This window comes from Thamnophis elegans, chromosome 4, assembly GCF_009769535.1.
Source record: "Thamnophis elegans isolate rThaEle1 chromosome 4, rThaEle1.pri, whole genome shotgun sequence".
NCBI classification, from domain to species: Eukaryota; Metazoa; Chordata; class Lepidosauria; order Squamata; family Colubridae; genus Thamnophis; species Thamnophis elegans.
In genome coordinates this window covers 137461535-137483670 of record NC_045544.1, presented here as the reverse complement: position 1 = coordinate 137483670, position 22136 = coordinate 137461535, and the positions used below count along the sequence as shown (strand labels likewise).

General features: G+C 47.9%; 1 protein-coding gene across 1 annotated transcript in view; it reads left to right on the top strand.

Annotated features, from left to right (window-relative positions):
• Positions 1-14238: 14238 nt before the first annotated feature.
• YPEL2 (yippee like 2) overlaps positions 14239-22136 on the top strand; it is a 76022-nt gene continuing 68124 nt past the window's right edge. Inside the window, exon 1 of the mRNA XM_032216002.1 lies at positions 14239-14370. The gene's annotated coding sequence lies outside the window, so the exon portion shown is untranslated. The remainder of the gene's footprint in view (positions 14371-22136) is intronic.

The window sequence follows — 22136 nt, the reverse complement described above, 5'->3', positions numbered from 1 at the left end:
TTCCAAGAAAGCTGCATCTCTCCAAAAGAGAAAAGTCTCAATGTGTGGCCTTGCTCAGATGGAATGGAATGGAAAGAAGGAAAGGAAAGGAAAGGAAAGAGAAAAATAAAAGAAAATAAAAGAAAAGAAAAGAAAGAATAAAATAGAATAAGAGAGTTGGAAGGGACCTTGGAGGTCATCTAGTCCAACCCCCTGCTTAGGCAGGAAACCCTACACCACTTCAGACAAACGGTTATCCAACATCTTTTTTTTAATTAAAAGTTTTCATGAGTTTTACAATTATATACCTTCCACCTTCCCTCCCTCCCCCCCCATCCCCCATCCCCTCCCACCCTCCCCCCCACCTCCCAGAGCAAATACAGGGTATAAACCTTTAACAACCATATACTAAAATAAACTAACTAACTTTAGCGTCATCCCTCGCTTGTAGTTTAACTCCCCTTTTGTAAAACTAACTTTAGATAAGTTGTAACATTCCTTGCTCATTCAGTCATAAACTATCTGAAGTTTCTTAGTCCCATATTTATTTTGAACGTAGTCAATCCATCTTCTCCATTCCAGCTTGTATTTCTCATCTGAATAATCCTTGAGGTATCCAACATCTTCTTGAAGACTTCCAGTGTTGGGGCAATCACAACTTCTGGAGGCAAGTAGTTCCACTGATTAATGGTTCTCACTGTCTGGAAATTTCTCCTTAGTTCTAGGTGGCTTCTCTCATTGATTGGAATAGAATAGAATAGAATACAGAGTGGAATAGAATAGAAAAGAATAGAATAGGAGAGTTGGAAGGGACCTTGGAGATCTTCTAGTCCAACGCCCTGCTTAGGCAGGAAGCCCTATACCACTTCAGACAAATGGTTATCCAATCTCTTCTTTCTTTTTTTTTAATTTTATCAATTTCATATATACATTCACAATTATATGATCTCATAACTGTTATTAATAATATGTATTTATGACAATTTTTCCCTACAGTTGACAATATACTTGAAGATTGCTTTTTTAACATCCCATAGATCCATCTTATCTTACAACGGTCCTACTTCTTCTTCCCTCCCTCCCTCTTTCCTTCCCTCGTTTCTTCTCTCCTACTCCCCTTCCTTCCCTCCTTCCTTCCCTCCCTCCTTCCCCTTCCCTCCTTCTCTCCTTCTCTCCTTCCTTCCCTCCTTCAATCTCTTCTTAAAAACCTCCATCATTGGAGCATTCACAACTTCTGGAGGCAGGTTTATTGGTGACCATCTTCACGGGTTCTGCAAAATTAGCCACTGTGGTCTGAACGGTAAAAGATGGTTAAGAAAACTGGCTTAGGGAGCGCACGAATATAACTTTTATGTCTAATCTTTGACATTTAAAAAAAAATAACAACTTCCGAGAAACAGAATCAAAAGTAAAACCCTAAGAAATAGGTTTTTGAGAAGAATTACTTTTGTTTCACAGTTTTACAATTAAGCCAGAAGAACATAAAATCACCGTGTTTCAAGTTTGGCAACTCTTTAAGATGGGTGAATTTCCACTCCCAAAATTTCCGAGCCAGCATGATTATGGGGGGAATTGGAAGCCCACCCAGCTTCAAGAATGCTGATTTGGGAATTCTGGGAGTTGAAGTCCACGCATCTTATAAACTCATAAGGTGAAGAAACATGGCTCTCGAGAGCCTTAGGACATTTGCTATGGATGCCCCTGATACTTAGATTGTTTTAATTGTCCTAAATCTTCATGGAATCCTTCATTGAAAAGAAGGACTAGGGGAGACATGATAGCATCTTCCAATATCTCAGGGGCTGCCCCATAGAAGGTGGGGTGTCAACCTCTTCTCCAAAGTCCCTGAAGGTAGGAGGAGAAGCGATGAATGGAAACTAATCAAGGAAAGAAGCAACCTAGAACAAAGGAGAAATCCCCTTACAGTGAGAAAATATAATTGGTCAGCGGAATGAATGGCCTCTACAAGTGATAAATGCTCCATCACTGGAGGTTTTTAAAAAGAGGTTGGATAACCATTTGTCTGGAATGATATATAGCAGTGGTTCCCAAACTTTTTCAGCCCACTGCCCCCTTGGTGTTACAAGCTGATCCTCAGTGCCCCCCCACCCCGTGGTGGAATTCAATTTTTTTTACTACCGGTTCTGTGGGCGTGGCTGGGGGAGGTCATGTGTGAGTGGGAGGGGCGGGAGGTGAGTCCGGAAGTGCTCAGCTGACTGGCGGCCAACAGAGCCCCAGGCAGAATTGCGCCCTGCGAGGGGGCCATCCCCACCACTCCTCTGCCCCCTCCCCTGCCTCTTAGTGCCCCGCTGCCACCCCCCTTGCCTCTTAGCACCCCCTAAATTATAGCAATAGCAATAGAAATAGCAGTTAGACTTATATACCACTTCATAGGGCTTTCAGCCCTCTCTAAGCGGTTTACAGAGTCAGCATATTGCCCCCAACAACAATCTGGGTCCTCATTTTACCCACCTCAGAAGGATGGAAGGCTGAGTCAACCTTGAGCCGATGAGATTTGAACAGCCGAACTGCAGAACTGCAGTCAGCTGAAGTAGCCTGCAGTGCTGCATTTAACCACTGTGCCACCTCGGCTCTCTATCCCCCCCAGGAGGCGGTACTTCCCACTTGGAGAACCACTGATATATAGGGTTTCCTGAAGAGTGTTGCGGTGGCCTATAGGTGGCGCTCTCGCCTCACAATCAAGAGGCTGTGAGTTCCTCTCTAGGCAGAGGCAGTTATTTCTCTCTCTGGACACAATGAGAATTTATCTGCTAAACAAAACTCCACATTGGCAACCAGAAGGGCATCTGGCCATTAAATGCTCGGCTAGCTCCATAGTTGCCCAGACTCCACCCTCAAGGGATTATGGAGTCGTTTGATGATGATGATGATGATGATGATGATAAAGGATTTCCTGCTTGAGCAGAGGCTGGGACCAGAAGACCTCCAAGGTCCCTTCCAACTCTGCTATTCTGAAACAACCAATCCTTGAAGGGTTATCACAAAGAAGAACGGGCCAGGAAGAAATCTAACTCAGAAATATTGTAAGGAGAAATTTCCTGATGGTGAGAACAATTGAGTGGAAGGGCTTGCCCCCTCCGGAAGTTGTGAATTCTCCATCACTGGAGGTTTTTAAGAAGAGATTGAACAACAACTTATCTGAAATGGAATAAGGTCTCCTGCATAAACAGGGTTAGACTAGAAGACCTCCAAGGTTCCTCGCAACTCTTATTCTGAATCCCCTCAAGCCTTCACAGCTTGAAAAAAAACCCCAATACAACACAGTATGGTATAGATTGGAAACATGTGGAAGAGGCCTTCATCCTACAAGTAGAGAGACAATGACGATGATGATGGTTCATATTCCCACATCCTTTCATTGACCCTTTGGATGTCCACCACCTACCAATAATATTATCTCAATCCCTGTCATTTTATTCCTCCATCTTTCTATTCTGGGGCCTAAAAAGGAAACCCAAAGAAAATCTTTTTCTTTTTTTTTTTTTTTGATTCTGTGTAATTTTGGATATTTTTACAGTCTCCCCTTTCAGCTATAAGGAGCCGTCCACCAAAGGTGCAAATAAAATTAAACATTGCAATTCTTTTCACCCAGCCACACAATAACTCAGTGGTTCCCAAACTTGGCAACTTTTAAGACTTGTGGACTTCAACTCCCAGAGTTCTCCAGCCAGAAGAGCTAGCTGGGGAATTCTGGGAGTTGAAGTCCACAAGTCTTAAAAGTTGCCAAGTTTGGAACCACTGCGAATAACTGATACTTCTCATTGTGGCGAAGCAGCAAGTCAGCAAACATTAAGTTAGCAAACATTTAACTCCCCCCCCCCACCTCAAATTCGGTGGGTAAAATTGAAAGTACTGAATGTGAGAAACTGCTGGCCACAAGCTCTATTTTTAAAGCTTTGTGCTTCCTGGCGAGGATATTTCTGCACCCAAACTCAAGGTTGTCTGTCGGGGAAGCCAACTGAAGGGGCCGCTGGAAGAAATGTCCTTCTGGGTTCAGTTCCAAGTGGGGGGAAAAGACACTGGAAACATGGAGGCTGCTTGGAAAGATGGTTTAATCGTGGACAGGGCCACATGGCTTAAGTCCTGAACAGAAAAAGGGGAATTAGATGCTTCAATGTTGGGTGAAGAAGAATAGAGAGGGGGAGATGCTGTAAGTCCCTGGCTTTATGCCCTCTCTGGTCTTTGATCTTGATCTTGCGTTCTGATTGGTTGTCAGACTCCCATGGGGTCGTGCAGGGGCAACTCTCTAGGCTGTGCTTTGAGTCCAGGTTTGGTTGAGCACTGCTTCTTCCCAGGTGCCCTGTGGTGAGATGGCTAAAGGGCTAATCCTATCGTGTCTTAATGCCATCACCCTGGAGCTGAAGGGGGAGATCTTTGTTATATAGAATAGACTGACCCAGGCCTTTTAACGGCCCATTGACAAAGGTGGGGGCTATTAAGAATGAGTCTGCTGCCTGCCTAAAACATGTTTCTCCATTTCTGATCCAGAGAAATATAATATTCTGCCTTTTCAATATTTCCCAGGATATTTCATTTTTCGAGCAGAGGGGTGGGTGCAAACTTCCTACAGGCCCAAACTTAAATGGGGTTTAGAGGTTAAAAAAAAACACACCCCCAGCCTACAGTTTATACATTTTCAGGACAGAAACTGCTGCATTGGTGCTTCTAAAACTCTAAATATTAGGAGAAGGGTCAGGATTTGCAAGGACATTTATTTACCTGGTGTAGGATTTCTGCCTCCCCCTTTCCGTCTTCCAATTGTCAACTTTTTAATGTTTTGTTTCCACTGCAATTATCTGCTTCAGGAGCTCTCGACTTCCAAGTCAGCATTTCTACCTCTGCGCGTTGCTCTGCGGAGACGGCTCGGGTGGTTTGTCAAAAAACCAGATTGTATCTTAATACAAAACCGCAGAGCTATTTTTCCCCTCTGGCAAAACGTGGTTTTCGTGGTTAACACAAACAGGAGCTCGGGCTACGACGTTCTTGCTTTTTCTGCGTTTCTGTGCTTGCAAAACTTGTTGTTCTAGCTCGGCCGTTGGGTTTCCACACGCCGGTGACCTCCAGATATGCTGGATTTAAGTTTGTATCTGTCCAGAACATCTGGAGAGGAGAAAGATTGGTTTGCATTAGTATTTTTTTTAAAAAAAATCTTGGCCATTTTATAACGTGTGGATTTCAACTTCCAGAATTTCCCAGTTGGGAATCTATGTCAGCAGGCTGGCAGGGGAATTCTGGGAGTGGAAGTTCACCCATCTTAAAGCATGCTAGCAAGAGAATTCTGGGAGTGGAAGTCCGCCCATCTGAAAGCATGCTAGCAAGGGAATTCTGGGAGTGGAAGTCCACCCATCTGAAAGCATGCTATCAAGGGAATTCTGGGAGTGGAAGTTCGCCCATCTGAAAGCATGCTAGCAAGGGAATTCTGGGAGTGGAAGTCCACCCATCTGAAAGCATGCTATCAAGGGAATTCTGGGAGTGGAAGTTCGCCCATCTGAAAGCATGCTAGCAAGGGAATTCTGGGAGTGGAAGTCCGCCCATCTGAAAGCATGCTAGCAAGGGAATTCTGGGAGTGGAAGTCCGCCCATTTGAAAGCATGCTAGCAAGGGAATTCTGGGAGTGGAAGTCCACCCATCTTAAAGCATGCTAGCAAGGGAATTCTGGGGCTGGAGGTTCACCCATCTTAAAGCAGGCTGGCAGGGGAATTCTGGGACTGGAGGTTCACCCATCTTAAAGCAGGCTGGCAGGGGAATTCTGGGAGTGGAAGTTCACCCATCTTAAAGCATGCTAGCAAGGGAATTCTGGGAGTGGAAGTCCACCCATTTGAAAGCATGCTAGCAAGGGAATTCTGGGAGTTGAAGTTCACCCATTTGAAAGCATGCTAGCAAGGGAATTCTGGGAGTTGAAGTTCACCCATCTTAAAGCAGGCTGGCAGGGGAATTCTGGGAGTGGAAGTCCACCCATCTGAAAGCAGGCTGGCAGGGGAATTCTGGGAGTTGAAGTTCACCCATCTTAAAGCAGGCTGGCAGGGGAATTCTGGGAGTTGAAGTTCACCCATCTTAAAGCAGGCTGGCAGGGGAATTCTGGGAGTGGACGTTCACCCATCTTCAGGTAGGCCAAAGTTGAGAATCACTGCTTTAAGGCAAACACACACGCCACCCCCTAAGAGGCTGAAGGCATAAATTAACAGCCTCAACACAGTGCTTCCCAAGACATATTCACACACAATCTGACGTTAAAGCAATATCCTACCTATCTCAAATTTAAAAGTTAGATGTGGAGCTCCTGGGTGATGCATCTCTCCTCACTGAGGGACTGAGCCGCACGCCGACCCGCTTTGGTTGCGCCAAATTTGACGAGTTCTTCTATCCCCTTGTCCAAACCAGAAGTCCAAGGCAGGAATATATCCCCAGAGAACATATTTACTGGGCACATCATATCAGCACAGCTAGTGAAAACCAACTGTAAAAGTTTCCTGCGCTAACCATGTAATTAAAAGAGCAGAAGTTTTCCTCCCCAGGTGTCAACAGTTCACATTGTCCAATCAAAGCAGGTGCCGGTCTCGCTGGATTAATTCTGCTCCTCCTCCAACTGCCACCTGTTGGGATGACCTTGGTTCCCACAGGAGAGCTCTTTATTTTATCTACGGGATGATCTAGCTGTTTCCCCCTCATCCTCTACCCATAATGTGTGGCAACTGTGAAGCAGCACAATATGTCTTCAGCCAGGTGAGATTCAGAGTTGACACAAACTCAACGAGAATGCTGCATCCAGTCACCCCACTATAAGAAAGATGTTGAAACTCTGGAAAGAGTGCAGAGAAGAGCAACAAAGAGGATTAGGGGACTGGAGGCTAAAACATGAAGAACGGTTGCAGGAACTGGGTATGTCTAATTTAATGAAAAGAAGGACTAGGGGAGACATGATAGCAGCCTTCCAATATCTCAGGGGTTGCCCCAGAGAGGAGGGGGTCAAGCTACCTTCCAAAGCACCTGAAGGCCAGACAAGGAATAAAGGATAGAAACTGATCAAGGAGAGATTCAACCTGGAAATAAGGAGACATTTTTTCATAGTGAGAACAATCAACCCATGGAACAGTAGTTGCCTTCGGAAGTTGTGGGAGCTTCATCTCTGGAGGCTTTCAAGAAGGGACTGGACTGCCATCTGTCAGAAATGGTGTAGGGTCTCCTGCTTGGGCAGGGGGTGGGACTAGATGACCTACAAGGTCCCTTCCAACTCTGTTAATCTGTCTGAGAATAGAATAGAATAGGAAAGAATAGAAGAGAAGTTGTGGGAGCTTCATCATTGGAGGCTTTCAAGGAGAGACTGGACTGCCATCTGTCAGAAGTGGTGTAGAGTCTTCTGCTTGGGCAGGGGGTGGGACTAGATGACCTACAAGGTCCCTTTCCAACTCTGTTCATCTGAATCCATCTAAGATGATCAAAAGCCTGGAGACTAAAACATGAAGAACAGTTGCAGGAACTGGGCCTGGCTAGTCTAGTGAAGAGAAGGACCAGGGGAGACAGGATAGCAGTCTTCCAATATTTGAGGGGCTGCCAGAGAGAGAAACTATTTTCCAAGGCACCTGAAGGCCAGACAAGGAATAATGGATGGAAACTGATCAAGGAGAGATTCAACCTGGAAATAAGGCAAAAAATTTCAGACATTTGAGAACAATCAACCCATGGAACAGAAGCTGCCTTCAAAAGTTGTGGGAGCTTCATCCCTGGAGGCTTTCAAGAAGAGACTGGACTGCCATCTGTCAGAAATGGTGTAGTAGGGTATTCTGCTTGGGCAGGGGGTTGGACTGGACTAGATGACCTACAAGGTCCCTTCCAATTCTGTTAATCTAATAAAAGTCCATGGGTTTGTGTAAGGACCGTATGATTCACTGATTTGTTTAACAACCGTGGCAAAAGAAAAAAAAGAAAAGGTCGTAAGATGGGGCCAAACTCAGCTGCCTTGCTTAGCCACTGAAATGTCGGCGGTCGCAAGTTGAGGACTATCTGTACACAGCTCTGATGCTGCTGATGTGGTGGGTGAAAACCGAAAAGAGTTCACGCTGCTAATGTGGCCGGAGGCAAAAGGGAAATATCTGTGCTTCAAAGGTGAGTATTACCACTGATATGTAAAATGTCAAAACCGTGAACCAAGGAAAACTTGATGTTGTCAGAATAAAAATGTCATGTCTAAACATTGACTTTCTGGGAATCAGCCATCTGCAGTGGGCTGGAAAGGGTCACTTCACATCAGAAGTCCATCATCAGATTTCCCCTCCAGGCTAGGCCATTCATCCTCAAGGCCAACATGGGAGCCATCGTGATGAACACTGCTAGTCCTCAATTTACAGCCCCAACTAAGCCGCAATTTTTTGTTTTTTTGCTAAGAAAGACCGTTGTTAATTTTTGTCCCGTTTTATGGGCTTTCTTGCCACAGTTGTCGAGTGAATCGCTACGGTTGTTAAGTGAGTAGCACAATCATTAAATGATTCTGGTTTCCCCCTTGACTTGGCTTGTCAGGAAGTCGCAAAAGGTGATCGCAGGACCCCGGGATACTGCAATAGTGTTTCTCTGTCTGAGCAACTTTAAGATGGGTGGGCTTAAACTCCCAGAATTCCCCAGTAAGCCTGCTTTAAGATGGGTGGGCTTCCACTCCCAGAATCCCCCAGCCAGCAGGCTTTAAGAGGGGTGGGCTTCCACTCCCAGAATCCCCCAGCCAGCAGGCTTTAAGAGGGGTGGGCTTCCACTCCCAGAATCCCCCAGCCAGCAGGCTTTAAGAGGGGTGGGCTTCCACTCCCAGAATCCCCCAGCCAGCAGGCTTTAAGAGGGGTGGGCTTCCACTCCCAGAATCCCCCAGCCAGCAGGCTTTAAGAGGGGTGGGCTTCCACTCCCAGAATCCCCCAGCCAGCAGGCTTTAAGAGGGGTGGGCTTCCACTCCCAGAATCCCCCAGCCAGCAGGCTTTAAGAGGGGTGGGCTTCCACTCCCAGAATCCCCCAGCCAGCAGGCTTTAAGAGGGGTGGGCTTCCACTCCCAGAATCCCCCAGCCAGCAGGCTTTAAGACGGGTGGGCTTCCACTCCCAGAATCCCCCAGCCAGCAGGCTTTAAGACGGGTGGGCTTCCACTCCCAGAATCCCCCAGCCAGCAGGCTTTAAGAGGGGAGGACTTCCACTCCCAGAATCCCCCAGCCAGCAGGCTTTAAGAGGGGAGGACTTCCACTCCCAGAATCCCCCAGCCAGCAGGCTTTAAGATGGGTGGGCTTCCACTGCCAGAATCCCCCAGCCAGCAGGCTTTAAGAGGGGTAGACTTCCACTCCCAGAATCCCCCAACCAGCAGGCTTTAAGACGGGTGGGCTTCCACTCCCAGAATCCCCCAGCCAACATGCTTTAAGATGCACCCTTCTTAAAGCATGGGGAATTCTGGGAGTGGAAGTCCACCCATCTTAAAAGGCGCTCAGAGAGAGAAACACTATCTCAAGCAAATAAGTGGAAAATGTCACTGCTACAAAATAACAATACATTTTAACTAGATAACAAGTCCCTTTCCTCCCTCAGGGCTTGGAAACTCATCCTCCTATCCCTCCTGTTAGCCATTTCCCCCCACCATTTTTTTTTTTTACCAAAGCCCCCCCCCCAAACACGCTATCCAAGGAGGATGGGGGAACAGAACAGCTCCCCAAAACCAAATGCCAGGTTTTCATCACCAACCCTCCCCCCACCTCTAAAAGGTTCATTCTGACGACTCATGGAGCCCACAGCCCCCCCCAAGGCCTGAGGAGAGGGGGGTGCAGCCATTGTTCCGGGGCCCATGGAGCTCAAAGTGGGCCCATGAAAAGGATTTTAAAAAAAACTTTCTACAAAACCCTATTTTTAAAAAGAAAAATAAGATTGGATATATACTTCATCCTCTATGCCAGTGGTCCCCAACCCCCGGTCCGCGGACCGGTGCCGGGCCGTGGAGTACCTGGCACCGGGCCGCGCAGCGGCCGGGGGCCATGATCGCTGCAGCGGCCGGGGGCCATATTTGCAACTTTGTAGTCGCGGCGCAGCTCTGCCCCCCCTCCTGGAGTGTCACCTGCCTCCTGCCCCTCCCCCCCGCCGCTCCGCCGCAGCGCTTTTTGTGTCAGGCCGGCGGGGCTCTCGGGGGCCCTTCGGCCGCAGCCCGCCTTCTCCCCCTCTTCCCTTCATGGAGCGCGGCGCGGAGGCCCACCCCCTCGGAAGCAGCCGGCCTCCGCCGCGCCAGCCGCCCGCCCGCCCGAAGTAGGACACAGGGCCATCTTTTTCCCCCGCCGAACTGCAGCGAGGAAAAAGGGCTGCCCGAGCGAGCGGATCGCGGGGTCGGTTCCCCCTCCCTTCCCCCGACGGCCAAGGAGGAGGAGGCGGGGCGGCCTCGTGGGCTGTCGGCCTTGGCGTGAAGGAAGCCCCCCCCCCGCCCTGCGGAACGCGCGCCCAGGATGGCCGCCTTCCCACCCGCAGGTCCGGAAGGCCGAGGGAGGCTCGTCTGACTGGTCCGCGGCGATAAAAAGGTTGGGGACCACTGCTCTATGCCAGTGTTTCTCAACCTTGGCAATTTGAAGATGTCCGGACTTCAACTCCCAGAATTCCCCAGCCAGCATTCGCTGGCTGGGGAATTCTGGGAGTTGAAGTCCGGGCATCTTCAAGTTGCCAAGGTTGAGAAACACTGCTTTATACGTTGTCGGTATAGCAAAATGGACTTGCAGCCTTGTTTAACATCAGGTAAAGGTAAAGGTTCCCCTCGCCCGTATGTGCTAGTCGTTCCCGACTCTAGGGGGTGTTGGTGACCATCTCCGTTTCAAAGCCGAAGAGCCAGCGCTTTCCAAAGACGTCTCTGTGGTCATGTGGCCGGCGTCACTCAACACAGAAGTCGCACGGAACGCTGTTCCCTTCCCACCAAAGTTGGTTCCTGTTTTTCTACTTGCATTTTTTACGTGCTTTCGAACTGCTAGGTTGGCAGAAGCTGGGACAAGTCACGGGAGCTCCCTCTGTTACGCGGTGCCAGGGATTCGAACTGCCGATCTTTCTGATCGACAAGCTCAGCGTCTTAGTCACTGAGCCACAGCGTCCCTTTTTGTTTGACCTAACCTTTATGGAATCCATTGCTTGTGTATATTGTTTCATTCTTGTTTATATACTGAGGTGTGTCATTGTTTTTTATGATGTTTTACAGAAGTACCTGCTCCTCTTTTTAATATATTTGCTGGTATGTCTGAATGCAATGAATAAAGGTACAATTATGACATTATTGAGGTATGTGTCCATGTGGAGGTGAGGAGGCCGATATTAATCTCGCTCCAGCACTTCATCATCCCCCCCAGTAGCCCTGGAGCGGCCCAAATCCCCCTAAGCCTGATATCGCGTGCAAAAACGCGGTTGTGGGAAAATTGTGCGTCTTGTTTTTACGAGGGGAGGATTGGAAATATGCTTTGAGGCGGGTATCGCGTGCAAAAATGCGGTCGTGGGAACGTTGCGTGTCTTATTTTTACGAGGGGAGGATTGGAAAGATGCTTTGAGGCGGGTATCGCGTGCAAAAATGCGGTCGTGGGAACGTTGCGTGTCTTATTTTTACGAGGGGAGGATTGGAAATATGCTTTGAGGCGGGTATCGCGTGCAAAAATGCGGTCGTGGGAACGTTGCGTGTCTTATTTTTACGAGGGGAGGATTGGAAATATGCTTTGAGGCGGGTATCGCGTGCAAAAATGCGGTCGTGGGAACGTGGCGTGTCTTGTTTTTACGAGGGGAGGATTGGAAAGATGCTTTGAGGCGGGTATCGCGTGCAAAAACGCGGCCGTGGGAACGTGGCGCGTCTTGCTTTTACGAGGGGAGGATTGGAAAGATGCTTTGAGGCGGGTATCGCGTGTAAAAACGCGGCCGTGGGAACGTGGTGCGTCTTATTTTTACGAGGGGAGGATTGGAAAGATGCTTTGAGGCGGGTATCGCGTGTAAACACGCAGCCGTGGGAACGTTGCACGTCTTGTTTTTACGAAGGGAGGATTGGAAAGATGCTTTGAGGTGGGTATCGCGTGTAAAAACGCGGCCGTGGGAACGTGGTGCGTCTTATTTTTACGAGGGGAGGATTGGAAAGATGCTTTGAGGCGGGTATCGCGTGCAAAAACGCGGTGTGGGAACGTGGCGCGTCTTGTTTTTACGAGGGGAGGATTGGAAAGATGCTTTGAGGCGGGTATCGCGTGCAAAAACGCGGTCGTGGGAACGTGGCGCGTCTTGTTTTTACGAGGGGAGGATTGGAAAGATGCTTTGAGGCGGGTATCGCGTGCAAAAACGCGGTCGTGGGAACGTGGCGCGTCTTGTTTTTACGAGGGGAGGATTGGAAAGATGCTTTGAGGCGGGTATCGCGTGCAAAAACGCGGCCGTGGGAACGTGGTGCGTCTTGTTTTTACGAGGGGAGGATTGGAAAGATGCTTTGAGGTGGGTATCGCGTGCAAAAACGCGGTCGTGGGAACGTTGCGTTTCTTATTTTTACGAGGGGAGGATTGGAAATATGCTTTGAGGCGAGTATCGCGTGCAAAAACGCGGTCGTGGGAACGTTGCGCGTCTTGTTTTTACGAGGGGAGGATTGGAAATATGCTTTGAGGCGGGTATCGCGTGCAAAAACGTGATCGTGGGAACGTTGCGCGTCTTGTTTTTACGAGGGGAGGATTGGAAATATGCTTTGAGGCGGGTATCGCGTGCAAAAACGCGGTCGTGGGAACGTTGCGCGTCTTGTTTTTACGAGGGGAGGATTGGAAAGATGCTTTGAGGCGGGTATCGTGTGCAAAAACGTGATCGTGGGAACGTGGTGCGTCTTATTTTTACGAGGGGAGGATTGGAAAGATGCTTTGAGGCGGGTATCGCGTGTAAAAACGCAGCCGTGGGAACGTTGCACGTCTTATTTTTACGAGGGGAGGATTGGAAAGATGCTTTGAGGCGGGTATCGCGTGCAAAAACGCGGTGTGGGAACGTGGCGCGTCTTGTTTTTACGAGGGGAGGATTGGAAAGATGCTTTGAGGCGGGTATCGCGTGCAAAAACGCGGTCGTGGGAACGTGGCGCGTCTTGTTTTTACGAGGGGAGGATTGGAAAGATGCTTTGAGGCGGGTATCGCGTGCAAAAACGCGGCCGTGGGAACGTGGTGCGTCTTGTTTTTACGAGGGGAGGATTGGAAAGATGCTTTGAGGCGGGTATCGCGTGCAAAAACGCGGTCGTGGGAACGTTGCGCGTCTTGTTTTTACGAGGGGAGGATTGGAAAGATGCTTTGAGGCGGGTATCGCGTGCAAAAACGCGGTCGTGGGAACGTTGCGCGTCTTGTTTTTACGAGGGGAGGATTGGAAAGATGCTTTGAGGCGGGTATCGCGTGCAAAAACGCGGTCGTGGGAACGTTGCGCGTCTTGTTTTTACGAGGGGAGGATTGGAAAGATGCTTTGAGGCGAGTATCGCGTGCAAAAACGCGGTCGTGGGAACGTGGCGCGTCTTGTTTTTACGAGGGGAGGATTGGAAAGATGCTTTGAGGCGGGTATCGCGTGCAAAAACGCGGTCGTGGGAACGTTGCGCGTCTTGTTTTTACGAGGGGAGGATTGGAAAGATGCTTTGAGGCGGGTATCGCGTGCAAAAACGTGATCGTGGGAACGTTGCGCGTCTTGTTTTTACGAGGGGAGGATTGGAAAGATGCTTTGAGGCGGGTATCGCGTGCAAAAACGCGGTCGTGGGAACGTTGCGCGTCTTGTTTTTACGAGGGGAGGATTGGAAAGATGCTTTGAGGCGGGTATCGCGGGCAGACCCAGCGGGCGCGCTTCGTGCCAAGCCCTCCCGAGGGGCACCTCAAGCGACGGTGGGAGGAAGCCCCGCCTGAGGAGAATTGGGGGGGGGGATCTCGGGGTCGCTTTAAGGCGCCCCGCGCTCCGTTTGTTATCCTCCCGCCCGCCTCCCATGCTGGCGAGGCCTCCGCTCTTCCCATTGGCTGCCGGGGCCGCCCAGCTGTTGCCTGCCCTCCCAGCTGCTTTCACTGGGGGTGGGTGCCACCCGCCCCCTCTCCCCCTTCCCATTGGCCCATCTCTCCAGAGCCAGCCGCCGCCTCGCGCCAACCCGCTGGGTGTTGCTAGGGCCCCGGCCGCCACGATTGGCTTGCTCACCTGGCCATCAAGGACCAACGTGGGGAGGGGAGGGGGGGGTCGTCGGGAGGAGAGGAGAGAGAGCCTATAAAAGGGCAGGGAGTCCCGCGGAGCGGGGGCAGAAGAAGCTTGGGGGCTCTTCGGGGTTGGTGGGTTAGAGGAGAAAACAGCCGCGGAGCTGGAGGAGGCTGGCGTTCTCCCGGGCACCGTCCGCCGTCTACCTTCTGCGGGCGGCTGCAGACGGTCCCGCGCTGGGCAGGTGAGTCTGGCGCCCGGGGTGGAGAGGAGGAGGAGGAGGATGGAAAGGACCGGAGTTATTTTCGGGGGGGGTCTTGGTTGCATTTGTGGGGCTCGGAAGGGTCGGAGCTTGGACGGAGGGGCGTTTTGGGGCGCTCGCCTTGCAAGCCTGGCCCGGAGAAGGGTCATCCCCCTGCAGCGATCGGAGCTGGAGCGGTGCCCGGCGGCGGAGCGCCCAGTTGGAGCAGCAGGCGACGTGACGGCCCTGTCCAAGCGCGCTGTGTTCCCCGGCTGGGTTAGTGGATTGGCTGGTTGGCTGGCCGGCCGGCGCGGCGTCCTGGCTGGCTTCCCCCCGCCGCCCGAGGCGCCTTTGGGCTCGGCTTCCTGCTTCCCTCTGTAACTCCGGGGTGGCTGCAATCGCCTTACTTCGGAGTCACCCTCGCTTTGCGTCCCCTCTGCGTGAGCATCCGAGCCCCTCTCGCCGAGGTTCCAGCTTCTCTTCCAATCTCCCCACCACCGCTACCACCTTTGAGAAGTTTGGAGGTGTCTTGCTCTTGGCTTTGGAGGTTCTCTTTGATCCTGCCTCTTGCTTGGGGCTCTGACTTGGTTTCTTGGTGGTTTTTAAAAGGCTGGATCCTTTCCTTGTTGACTGCCAAGTGAAGCTGGTTTTGCCAATCGGAATAAGGAGAGTTGGAAGGGGCCTTGGAGGTCTTCTAGTCCAAACCCCTGCTCAGGAAGGAGAATAACAGAAGGAAAGAATTAGAAGGGGCCTCTTGGAGGTCTTTTAGTCCAACCCCCTGCTCAAGCATGAGAAAAACAGAGTAATGAGAGTTGGAAGGGGCCTTGGAGGTCTTCTAGTCGAACCCCCTGCTCAGGAAGGAGAATAACAGAAGGAAAGAGTTGGAAGGGGCCTTGGAGGTCTTCTAGTCCAACCCCTTGCTCAGGAAGGAGAATAAAAGAAGAAAAGAATTAGAAGGTGCCTTGGAGGTCTTCTAGTCCAACCCCCTGCTCAAGCATGAGAAAAACAGAGTAATGAGAGTTGGAAGGGGCCTTGGAGGTCTTCTAGTCCAACCCCCTGCTCAGGAAGGAGAATAACAGAAGGAAAGAGTTGGAAAGGGGCCTTGGAGGTCTTCTAGTCCAACCCCCTGCTCAGGAAGGAGAATAACGGAAGGAAAGAATTGGGGCCTTGGAAGTCTTCTAGTCCAACCCCCTGCTCAAGCAGGAAACCCTTCACCATTTCAGACAAATGGCTGCCCTAGTCTCTTCTTAGAAGCCCCCCAGTGTTGGAGCCCCCACAATCATTGCTGGATCCAATAGGAAGCTTGTCATCTCAGCTCTTGTCCCAATTAAGTAACCAAAAATCTATTGTATTATTTATTTTATTAAATTGACGCCCTTCTCGGCATTATGGAAGGAAGCCAGTGAGCCTTAAAAGCACATCCTTTTCAATCTCTACATTCAATTAACTGTAGTGCATTGGCTGCCTTCTAAACACGATTCTTAGGTCTTCATCTCTGTAAAGTTTGCCTTGGGTTTTTTTCTTTAAATGCTTGTTTTCAAATCTTTTTTTGTTTGCCCTTTGCTGAAGGGAAAATTGAGCAGTTTTTCAATATATTGGTTCCCCACCCCCCACCCCCAGATGGGAAGGGAGAATTTAATTTTGTTTAGATTCCGGCCTTCAGGTAAGGCTGTGTTGAAAGAAATGTCCTTCTGGGTTCAGCTCCAAGTGGGGAAGAAGACACTGGAGACATGGAGGCTGCTTGGAAAGATGGTTTATTGTTGGACAGGGCCACATGGCTTGAGCCCTGAACAGAAAAGGTGATCACATGCTTCAATGTTGGTGGTGAAGAAGAGAAGGGCTGAAGGAGGGGCTTGCTAGGCTTTTTATACCCTGTTTAGTCCCACCTTTCTGTTTCCTGTTCCTGTGTAAGAAATGTATTCTGACTGGTTGTCAGACTCCCATGGTGCCATGCAGGGGGTCACTCTCTAGGCTGTGATGAGTTCTCAGATGCCTTGTGGGTGAGTTGAGTAATATCCCTTCCCCCTACAGCTGCAGTGAGGAGAAGTCTTTATTATGTAAAGTGGGCTAGCCTGGCCATCTTAATGGCCCATTAGCTGGGGATGTGCAAAAAGCTATAGGCAAACTATTCTGTCTTTTAAAACATGTTTCTTTTCCACATCCAGAGAAATATTCTGCCTTTTCAATATTTCCTAGGATATTTCATTTTTCTAGGAGAGGGCTGGATGATAACTTCCCACAGCTGTGTTTGAATGGAAATAACTTTTAACAGTTCATTATCTCCTAACTCTGTGTCCTTGTGTGAGTTTTGCAGGAGAATTGGGTTGATCCTAAAACACCTTTTTCCAGCTGACCCATTCAAATAAAATTGGTTAGCTAGGAAAGATGGTTAAGATCAACCCAATTCTAAGCGTCAGCTGCAGCTTGCTAAGTAAATAACCAAAACTTAATAAACATTGTTTCTTGGGTGATACCAGATTTGATGGTAGTTTCTGGGGAAAAAACGAGTGCAGGGAAGAGCAGCCCCTTGTAATGTAGTAGTAAAAACACTTTTACTATGCTCAGAGACTCTTATTGCCTCTTCATGGTCCAGAGAACACACACCCCCTTGAACTTTTTAAAAAAAGTTCTGAATGATGTGGGAGAAAACAATTCTGAAAATTGTGTGAACCTGTCGCAAAAAAAAACCTTTCACCTGTAAGTAAACAAATCTCCATCAAGTGATCAAAGCAAGAAAGATTATGTAGCAGGGGAAAAAAAAATTTCTGCAATTGATGCCCTGCATATTTAAATTAAATTAAATTTTTAAAATTAAATTATGTTTAACATGCAACTTGTATGGTGGGCTACCTTTTTAAATAGCTATTTTTTATTTTTTGCAAGGCTGCAATTCAAGTGGGGAAAGAAAACATTCAGAATCCCATCAGTTTGCATTTATATGGGTGAGATTAACCAAGTTGGAAGGGACCTTGTAGGTCATCTAGTCAACCCCCAAGCAGGAGAGACTACACCATTTCTGACAGAGGGCAGTCCAGTCTCTTCTTGAAAGCCTCCAGTGATGAAGCTCCCACAACTTCCAGAGGCAACTTCTGCTCCATGGGTTGATTGTTCTCACTTGTCAGGAAATTCCTCCTGATTTCCAGGTTGAATCTCTCCTTGGTCAGTTTCCATCCATTATTCCTTCTCTGGCCTTCAGGTACCTTGGAGAATAGCTTGACCCCCTCCTCTCTGTGGCAGCCCCTCAAATATTGGAACGCTGCTATCCTGTCTTCCCTGGTCCTTCCATAGCTTTGGACAAAATTCTCTTTAAAAAAAAGCTGTACTGCTTTTAGCACCCTTGCAAATCTTCAAGATTGCATTTGAGAAGCCTTGAAGTTTGCAGTCCGCTGTGCAGCAGGGGTTCTGTAGTCTACCCTGGTTCTTGCATCTGTGGTCCCCTGAGTTGCTGACAGCTTGCAGCAGCTCCAGCACCGAAAAAGCTTATCAATTCCTAACTGTATTTTTTTCTCTCTCTCTCTTCCTCCTCCCCACTTCTCGCCCTTCAGCAAAGCATGTGACTGTTTCTATTTATTTATCAGCACTGCTGGGAGTGAGGTTCTTTTATTTGTTGATAAGGTTTATTTTCTGATGCTGCAAAGGGGGAAGCAGAGGGGAGGATTTTCCCTTCGTGTGTGCAGAATGGAGAGCCTGCCATTGGACAGTTTTTAAACTTATTTTGGTTTTTTTTTTAATGCAGTTTGACTTCTGCGTCTTAAACTGAAAAGGCTGTTAAAGATGCGTCTCAACTGAAACCATCCAGCAAACCAAATTTAGTGTGCTTTCTCACAATTGGTTCATCTCTCTATTCAAGCATTCTTTTTACATGATCTGTAAATGTAGGGCAAAATTGGTGGGTGGAGGGGGACGAATTGCCTTTTCCAATGCAACCCTAAAGAAAATCTGTACAGGAAGTCTTCAACTTACCACTGCAATTCATGTTGCTAAATGAGACATTTAGGTGAGGTTTTTTTGCCCCATTTTATGACTTTGCCACAGTTAAGTGAATCATTGCAGTTGTTAAGTTAGTAACTTGGTTGTTAAGTGAATCTGGCTGTTGTGGCATCAAATTCAGACAGTGAGGAGGGTTGGGGAGGAACCTGGGCCAGTCCTGGAGTCTGGGGAAGGCTTTGATGAGGGCTCTGTGTCGGAGGGGGCCAGGACCGTCTGACAGTTATCAGCTGCCTTCAGAATCAGACTTCAGTGAGGCAGAAGAACAGCTGGAGCCTGTTCCCAGTGTGTGCATGCGCAGAAGTGCCAGACGAAGGGAAGAGCTGAAGAACAGGGGTTGACTTGGGAGTAAGGCCACAGGTGGACGATGAATGGCCCCTCCCAGAGGAAATAAAAGAGGAGCGAAAGGGGAGTGGAGTTTGCAGGAGAACATTAGTTCGCTTCATTGGTTCGTGACTCTCAGAGGCTCCTTGCCAAGTTCTGCAGATATCGGCCTGGCAGCTCTCCAAGCCAGATAAGTTCTGTGACTGTAAATCCTCCCTCGAAAGACTTTGCTGGATGTGAAGGAGCAGAATTCACAGCCAATTAATAAAAGGTGTTTTTGTCGGGACCAGGAGTTGGCTTCAGGCTCTTGGGAAGCCTCGGTGAGAACACTGGCTTCCCCGTGGACTTTGTTGGCCAGGAGTTTGCAAAAGGGGATCACGTGACCAGGGACACAGCGACCGTCATAAATATGAACCAGTTGCGAAGCATCTGAATTTTGATCATGTGACCATGGGGATGCGGCAACAGTCGCGAGAAAAATGGTCCTATGTCACTTTTTCCAAGTGACGTCATAATTTTGAATGGTCACTAAAAGAATTGTAAATCAAGGACTATCTGTAGTCTTTTTTTGGGGTGGGGGAGTTCCTACTGTGCAACATGGCAAGAAACAAGCTGCAGATGGCCCCAAGCCAATCTCCTTTCCTTGGTGCTTTTTAAAACAAAAAAGTATTTATGTAACTTATTTTTTTTATTTTAAATACAAAGAATACAAACACAGTACATATACACTATATTGCCATAAGTATTCGCTCAACTGCCTTTACTCGCCTATGAACTTACTGTAAGTGACATCCCATTCCTAATCCAGGGGTTCAATATGATGTCGGTCTACCTTTCACAGCTACAACAGCTTTAACTCTTCTGGGAAGGCTGTCCACAAGGTTCAGGAGTGTGTTTATGGGGATTTTTGACCATTCTTCCAGAAGCGCATTTGTGAGGTCACACACTGATGTTGAAAGAGTTTACGTGGCCTACCACTTCGTGGCTGAGTTGCTATCGTTCCCAAACACTTCCACGTTCTTATAATACAGCTGACAGTTGACTGTGGAATATTTAGGAGCGAGGAAATTTCAAGACTGGATTTGTGGCACAGGTGGCATCCTATCACAGTTCCACGCTGGGATTCACTGAGCTCCTGAGAGCGACCCCTTCTTTCACAAATGTTTGTAAAAACAGTCTGCATGCCTAGGGACTTGATTTTATACACCTGTGGCCATGGAAGTGATGGGAACACCTGATTCTGATTATTTGGATGGGTGAGCGAATACTTTTGGCAATATAGTGTATATCTAAATACCAAAATAAAAAAGGAGTGGGAATTCAAATATTACAGTGTACACACCCTAGAGACCATTTTTTCTGTTATATTTCTTCTATAACAATAAAAGATATACAATATATTCCAATTGTGCCCCTTATCCCCTTATCCGAAAGAACTAATATTCTTGAGTAGGTTTATTCCCTTTGCCTTCCACCAACACTGATTTTATAAAATCTTCCCGTATTTCATTATAATTTACTTTAAACATCCCTTTTTAAAATTTTAATTTCTGCTGTTAATTTATCATTTGTTGCCATACTCCAGATGTCATTGTACCACTCATTCCTTTGAATATCCCAATTTCATCCCCAATATTTAGCCAATCTAGCTGCCATGATCAAATTTGCAATCAATTCCCTTTTGGTTTCATTTATATCCCTTTTTTCCACCAGCAACAGTCAATGAGATTCTCAGTGACACGTCTAAATTTACATTCAAAAGTGCTCTAATTTCCCTAAACACCACATCCCATATTTCTGCACCATCACAATCCCACTTATTTTATTTTAAGTATAAGATATTCCTCGACATACAGCTGTCCGTTTAATGACTGTTCAAAATTACGATGGAGCTGGAAAAAGTGACTTACGACCATTTTTCACACTTATGACCGTTGCAACATCCCTATATGGTCACTCGATTAAAATTCAGGCGCTTAGTAAACGACTCATATTTATGACGGTTGCAGTATCCTGGGTTATGTGACCGCTTTTTGCAACCTTCTGACAAGCAGAGTCAGTGGGGGAAGCAAGATTCACTTAACAACTGTGTTGCTGAACCATTGCAGTGATTCACTTAACAACCGGGGCAGGAAAGATTGTAAAATGGAGCAAAATTCACTTAACAACTCTCTCACTTTTGTGGATCCATGGACCTCTCTGAGCGTGACTGTTTACTTGCAGACCAAACTAGGTAACATCATCAGTGCTGGAAGGGAGAAGGGCTTGCTCTGTTTATTTGCCATAGCTTGCCCTGTTAGCATTGGTGGGAGTGTTCTTGGCAGTTCCTCCATTAGCTTGTTTACTGTTGGCGCTTGTTTTTGTCTGAGTTGGTAATTCCTTGAGTGGTAAATTGCACTGGCAGAGCAAGTCACCTGTCTGTAAACAGAGCAATCCCCACTCCCTTCTAGCACTGATGATGTTACCTAGTTGGGTCATGAAATCTCTGCAAGAAAACAACTGAACTCAGAGAGCACCAATGACATCAGCAAGAGGGAAGGAGGGAGGGAGGGAGGGAGGGAAGGAGGGAGGGAGGGATATAATAGATAGATAGATAGATAGATAGATAGATAGATAGAGAGAGAGAGAGAGAGAGAGAGAGAGAGAGAGAGATAGTGTCACAACCCCTGGTATGCCCCAATTGTGGGAGGAAGCTAACTGCTTCCATTCTCTGTCCATCGGCTCGTCACAAGAGACCATCCAGACAGAAAGCCCAATATTTTACTGTTGCCTTTTTACATTTGTGTTGTATTTGTGCTGATAAATAAAGGGAGACTAGTATAGATCTATTTCAAGCTATTTAGCTCTCATCAGCTAGCCACACCCTTACTGGGATTCGAACCTGTGCTGTATTACATCTTAGGCAGATCTCTTAACCATTGAGCCACAGGTCCTCCTCCTTATCAGCTTAAGCCAGGGAGGTAGGTATATATTTAGTGTCACAACCCCTGGTATGCCCCAATTATGGGAGGAAGCTAACTGCTTCCATTCTCTGTCCATCGGCTCGTCACAAGAGACCATCCAGACAGAAAGCCCAATATTTTACTGTTGCCTTTTTACATTTGTGTTGTATTTGTGCTGATAAATAAATAAAGGGAGACTAGTATAGATCTATTTCAAGCTATTTAGCTCTCATCAGCTAGCCATACTCTTACTGGGATTCAAACCTGTGCTGTATTACATCTTAGGCAGATGTCTTAACCATTGGGCTTTATATATTGGTGTATATATATATATATATATATATTGCACCTAGGAGCACCAAGGTCCCCATAATCCTCCTCTTCCTTCCTCCACACTCCCTTCTAGCACTGATGATGTTACCTAGTTGGGTCATGAAACCCCAGCTTAGAGACCCCCAAGGACCCCACAGTTCAACCCGGAGGCTGCAACTACTCTCTCTTCCAAATTAGCTGTTT